Below are 6474 nucleotides of genomic sequence, written 5' to 3'. Positions count from 1 at the left end.
AGCGTGTGAGATGAGTGCAATTGCGTGGTAGTTTGAGCATTCTTTGGCATTGCCTTTCTTTGGGATTGGGATGAAAACTGACCTTTTCCAGTCCTGTGGCCACTGCTGAGTTTTCCAGATTATCTTCAAATGGGCCATAAATGGAAAATCCTATGTTTTGTCATTAAAAGATTCACGGGAAATATAAACACTGTAAAAATGAAATGTCCTGGAATTCTGGCTGACGGGGTGCCTGAAAAAAATCTCAGCTTTGATGTCAGTGTCCTGTGTGTTCAAAGATACTTGATTAGTGCTGGGTGTTAAGACTAGCCAGCTCCACACCGAGACCTTCTTTAACCAGAGAGTTGAAAGACCACAGGAATAGGTAGTGATTCCATATTATTGACTGCAATGTCCAGTGCCACTCAGAGTGTCTGTGGTCCACGACGGGTATGTCCAGCCCTGAGCCCTGGGGGATGGGGAGATGATGGGAGGAGAGACAGGAGGAGGGGAAGTGAAGGGGGGCACAGACTGCAGGGAGAATGGAGAGGCAGAGAAGGGAGGAAGGAGTGGATTGGAAACCTGCCCTGCCTGGACTAGGTCACCTCCCTGGGACTACTGAGAGTTTGCATTGGTGGCAAAGTTAACAAGGCTCCCCAGAGACTGAATCCAGGCTCCACTCCAGCCCTAAAGCTGTGTGTATGTTGCTGGCAGGGGTCCAGTTGGTGGGTGGGGCTTGTTTGGGGACCCCAGCATCACTGCCATCACTTTCAAACCATGCAGTGTGCCAACATCACACAGTTCTGCCTCTTTCTTCTGTTCTGAGTGGTGACTCCTCTGTCTCCCTAGGGCAGGCCCCTTTCCCAACACAGAGTTAGGACAGGTGGGTCCTCCCAGAGACAGACAGACCCTCTGTCCTCGGTCCCATGATTTCCCTGGAGAAGAGGCAGACTATGCCAGTGCCCCCGCCCATGTAGTGGCCTGAGACAGAGCCCTTCCCAAGCCCCAGAGCCCATGCCTGGTGATTGTGAGGAGAGGGTGCTTTCTCACTAGACCCTCTGCTTCTGTCAAATTGCTCTTCTGGTGACAATTTGGGAACCAGTGTTGAGATCCACGCTCACTGGCATCACATGTGTTTTAAATGACCTCATTTCCAAACTTGGCTTCTGTCAGGGCCAGGCTGTGATGTAAACTCCCCCGTCATTCAGTGGATGCTGAGGGTTCTGAGGGTTGGATGCACGCACCACCAGTAGGAGGCAGGGAAGCATTTTCTGGAAGCCCAGAACTAATAGCCACTGGTGGCCATGGTATCTCCCACCTGGCTCCCCAGTGTCCGCCCAACACCCCTCCCCATGTAGGTATGCAAGTGGGTCAGCTGGGCTGTCACACATTAGTACTGACCATGTGCCCAGCACCACATCAGGTGCTGTGAGATGTGACGACACAGTAGGGCATGGACAGCCAAGTCCACCAACAGGCCACGGCTAGACTCGCGACTCTGAGGCCTGGTAAAATCTGTGGATCTAGGCCAGCCAAAGTCCCCAGGCAAAGAGATCAGAGGCGAAAATTCAGATGGAGGCCCACATACTTACCTGCCATCCAAGCTAGAAGGTGGCAGAGTCCACACAGTGGGGAGTATTTGGTAATTAAATAATGCATTCATTCATTAGATATTTCCTGGGCACCTACCTTGTGCTATAGGAGTAAACCAGGCCAGACAAGAGCTCTCCTCGGGGAGCCTACATTCCAGTAGATGCAGGCAGACTGTGGACAAGTCAGTGAATAAACAGGATCACTTGATTTGGTGGTAAATGTTGTCAAGGAAATAAAGTGGATCTGATAAAAAGCAGAGAGAGGTGGGCTGAGCAGGAGGGGCTGCTGCCAGAGCCTGGCTGTTCTGTGAAGACCCCTCTGAACTGAGGTACCTTTGGCAGAAGGAGCCAGACCATGCGGATCTGAGGGAAGAGCATTCTGTGCAGAAGGAACAGCAAACCCTACATCCCTGAAACAGGAAAGATGCTTAATGTTAAGTTTTAGGGCCAGAGAAGCCAGTATGGCTAAGAGCTAAGGGGTCAGGATGCCACTTTAGGGGAGACCAAGGTCAGGCAAGGTCTTGGAGTTTCCATTGTGTTCTAGATGTGGTGGACAGCCCCTGCTACAGAGCAACAGCAAATCCTTACATAAGCACACCTCTGGACACTTTACATTTATTGCGTGCATGCTAAGTTGCTGCAGTCATGTCCAACTCTGTGTGACCCTATGGACTGCAGCCTGCCAGACTCCTCTGTGCTTGGGATTCTCCAGGCAAGAATACTGAAGTCGGTTGCCATTTCCTCCTCCAGGGGGGTCTTCCCAACCCAGGAATCGAATCCAAGTCTCTATGTCTCCTGCATTGGCAGGCGGGGACTTTACCACTAGCGTCACCTGGGTTGACCAAAAAGATCATTGGAAATTTTCCGTAATAGTACGAAAAACCTCAAACGTTTTGGCCAACCCGATATTAACTCACGCATCCTCCTCTCAAATGGGAATATCTCAAGCTCCTGGTTTTGATTTCAAAACAATCACAGTATCTATTGGGTAAAGAATGGGAATGGAGGAGGAAAACCAGGTAGGACTCATTTGCACTGGTCTAGACAGGCAAAGACGGTGCTTGGACCAGGGCGATGGGTGTAGAGGGAAAAGTGAACAGGTACAGTGTGGGCTTCCCTGGTGGCTCAGACGGCAAAGCATCTGCCTGCAATGCAGGAGACCCGGGTTCGATTCCTGGGTCAGGAAGATCCCATGGAGAAGGAAATGGCAACCCACTCCAGTCCTCTTGCCTGGAAAATTCCATGGATGGAGAAGCCTGTAGGTTAAAGTCCATGGGGTTGAAAAGAGTCAGACACAACTGAGCGATTTCACTTGGCTTCAGTGGACAGTGTGGGGATTGAACCAGCAAGTCTGGCTGGTAGACTGGATGAAACAATGAGGAAAAGGGAAGCCTCAAAGTTGACTCCAAGAGGATGAAGGCACAAGGGACAGAAATCAAGAGTTCTGTTTTACTGTTATTTTTGCTGGACAACCAAGTGGAGATGTCAAGTAGGTAGAAGGATAGAGGGAGCTTGCAGGAAAGGATGGGTCTTAGCTGTGAACATAAGGGTCATTAGCAATAGCTGATGTAGGAAAGATGGATAGAGCAGAGGGCCAACGTGGAGAAGTCTGATAGTGAAGGGAGACCCTGCAGAGTAGACACCTGTTCCTGGTCTTCTCTGGGTCTAGGTGAGCACCTGGGATCTCAGGAGGTTTCCAGAGGTAAGGAAAGCAGGCAGGCTCAGGTCAACAAGTGTCCACAAGGTCACAGAGATGTATCTCAGTGGGAGGAGCTGGTGAGCTGTGACCTCTGGTGGTAAGGCTCCAGCTGCTTCTCTCTGCTTGTTCCCCTGTTCCCTTACAAATGTGGACAGACAGACGTGTGCTTCCCCAACCTGGTGCCAGGACCCATCCCCATTCATGTAGCGAACAGTGGGAGGACCCTGAACCAGCACTGGGGTTCGGGTCTCATTGCCTCTTGATTGGATGAGCCCACCCTGGTGCTCAAAGAACCCCCACTTGCCAGGCATCTTGTTGCTCAGCAGCTGCTCTCCATGCGGACCCTTTCACGTGCAAAGAGTTTTCACTGCTTCGAGAGAAAATTTCCTTAGCTTGACAGTTGAACGAAGCTTACCTACCTCTCTCATGTGGTTAAGGTGCTTCCCAGTAAATCTGGGAAGTGTTCTACCAATGGCATCGCTCTGACGCCTCTCTTTTTAACTCAGCTGTAAGACGAAAGTGGGAACTGGTAGGTTTCCAAATGCCCACAAGGCCTTTTCAGTTCAGTCAGTTCAGTCGCTCAGTCGTGGCCTTTTACGACTTGATTTACAAGTGGATTATGAGTTAGGTTACTTGGTGCTGCCAATTTCAGAGAATCTAGTTCAAAATGATATTAAGGAGATTATCTCACATAACAACAGGACAGCCGGCAAGTGTCAGAGCTGGTTAACTCAACGGTGTCATCAGACACCTGGGGACTTTTCCAGCTTCCGGCTCTGACACCCTTAGCACGGGGCTGGCTAGTTCCCCTCCTGGGCAGATGGCTAGAGGAGCTCTCAGAATTGTATCCTCATACCTTAAAAAGCTAGGTGGCGCAGGTAGTAAAGAACCCCCCTGCCAATGCAGGAGACCTAAGAGATGCAGGTTCCATCCCTGGGTGGGGGAGAACCCGTGGAGAAGGGCGTGGCAACCCACTCCTGTATTCTTGCCTGAAGAGTCCCGTAGACAGAGGAGCCTGGCGGGCTACAGTCCATAGGGTCACAAAGAGACACAACTGAAGCGACAGCACGCATGCACACCCTGACAGCCAGAAGCAAGGGAAAAGGCCACCTCCCCTTGGGTCTCTTCTTGAGTTAAAAATCTGTTCCCAGGGTGCCCCTCTCCTGGAATACTTGCTCCCTCATTGGGGGTGACAAGCCCCTGCACTGGGTCTCCTGCTCCTTCTTAAGCAAATTAATAGCATAGCAGGGTGAATTTTCGTGACTGGATTAGACCGGTCTAGATGTCCCCCACACCCTGCCCCTATGGACTAGTGGGGACAAGGAGGGGCGTATCCAGCCAAAGGAGGCCCCTGCCAGGAAAGAAGACGTGAGAGTGGATATGGGAGAAGCAGACAGCAGCACCGACTATGGCGGGCAAGAGCGTTTAAAGAAGGTGATATGTTAGGCAGTGCAGGATGAACGGCCAAGTGCAGACCTGTTGGCCTGGAGACCTCTCTGACTTCAGTATTTCAGCCACTGAAAGCCATCCTGAGGACCCGTGAATCAATGCACATGCGTATGTTGGTGGGTGGAGGAGGGATGAATTACGGGCATTTGCTGAGTCATCCAGAGCTTCAGAGACTCAGCTCTTAGACCTTCTGAGAGGGAGATGGGCAGTTGGGTGTCCTTCTTACCCTAGAGTGAGGAACCATATGATGACAGTGGCAAAGCCTCCTCTCAAGGGAAAGACGTTTACAGAACTTTCTTTCCAAAAACTTGGTGAGCCTCTCACGCTGCATCCCACCAGTGAATGACGCAGCACTAAAATCAATCAGCTGCTTTCCCCTCTCCTTTTGGGCGCTGAGTGTAGTAAAATCACCACGGCCTTCCATTTCGGGGGAGAGAGGCTCCATCTTAAGTGCTGGGGACAGGGAGAGGAAACAGAAGGTGCCAACAATGGCCCAAGCCCAGTTCCTGCCAGGCATTTTGCATAAGCTCGTTACAGCCTGAAGGGAAAAAAACAAAGTCTCTGTGAGTTCAGGCAAAAGGAAGAGGGAAGGTGATGAATGGAAGAAATTTTAATCCTAAATTATTTATTTTCCCACAGGAGGATCTTAGCTGCTAAACCCTCACCCTGAGGCCATAAAACTGGAAAGCCACCAGAACTCTGGGGTCACAGAGTGTTGTCTAAGCTAATGGCTCTGTCCTTATTTTTCTTACAGATCCAGTTTTCCATCAAGGATCTCTCTTGTCACCAAAATAGAACAAAACCAAAAAAAAATCAAAAAAAGGAGTTCTGTTTCTTTAGTGTGTTTTACCTAGAGACACAAAAGTTGGTCTTGGCAAATGGGTAGGGAAATGTGAGGGCCTTGGTGACTTTGTGAGCCCCCCCACCCCAAGGTAAACCAAGGTGGAATCCTACCCTTCCTTTTGGGGGCCACGGACCCAAGGGAGGCAACTTTGTCTGCACACACTCACAGAAGAAACGATTTCAGATTTTCCTATTTTAAATGCAGGAATTAGGCAACTTAATTCAGTACCTAAGGTAACTAGTCAACGGGCACTAGTATCCACCACCAGAAAACTCTGTCCCTGGGAAATGGCTTCATTCAGCTTCGCCTGGGATGGGGGAAGTTCAGAGCCTGTCGAGGCGTGGCTCGCAGCCTTGTGGTTTGTCGGGTGACGTACCTGCCCCCAGCCAGTGCCTGCTGGGTCTGGACATCTAGTTCCTGGACCGGCTGAGGCAGAAGTCTTAGTTCAAGGTTATCCCAGGAAACACCAATAGGGGAGACAGGTGTGGAACAGGTGCAGTGGCCACTGGGGGCAGATTAAGCTGTATCCTTCTAACACAGTGCTAGGGAACAGAACACATACCTCAGAGTCACCCCGCCCCGGAGGGGAAGTTGGGTATTATTTATACACTCATCGGTTAAGGGCTCCTGGGAGGGAGGTGGTTAATTTTGTGCCCTGCCCCCTCGGTGGGGAGGGGGCCCAGGGGAATGCAGATGGTGGAAGTTGGGAGTTGAGAATGCACTGAAGCCTGTTACCCAAACAGGAAGGGGTGGGTAGCAGCAGGGGTGAGGACAACCCCTAACTCAAGTGAGCGAGTGCACAGAGCACCTGGGTGACCCGCTCGCCTCTAAGAAGGGGCCAGGCTTGAACCAGCAGGACAGCCCTGGGGGAGGCAGGTCCGCCTGCAACAGCACAGGTGGGATTGAGCAAG

At 51.1% G+C, this 6474-nt stretch overlaps 1 protein-coding gene across 1 annotated transcript in view; it reads left to right on the top strand.

The window, feature by feature from the left end:
* SPATA3 (spermatogenesis associated 3) overlaps positions 1–5532 on the top strand; it is a 20959-nt gene extending 15427 nt beyond the window's left edge. Inside the window, exon 4 of the mRNA XM_010836975.1 lies at positions 5474–5532. The gene's annotated coding sequence lies outside the window, so the exon portion shown is untranslated. The remainder of the gene's footprint in view (positions 1–5473) is intronic.
* The last annotated feature ends 942 nt before the right edge of the window (positions 5533–6474 follow it).

Source organism: Bison bison, unplaced genomic scaffold, assembly GCF_000754665.1.
Source record: "Bison bison bison isolate TAMUID 2011002044 unplaced genomic scaffold, Bison_UMD1.0 scf7180017864068, whole genome shotgun sequence".
Lineage (NCBI taxonomy): Eukaryota > Metazoa > Chordata > Mammalia > Artiodactyla > Bovidae > Bison > Bison bison.
Note: the sequence above shows the minus strand (reverse complement) of the source record. Positions and strands in the feature narration are given on the sequence as shown.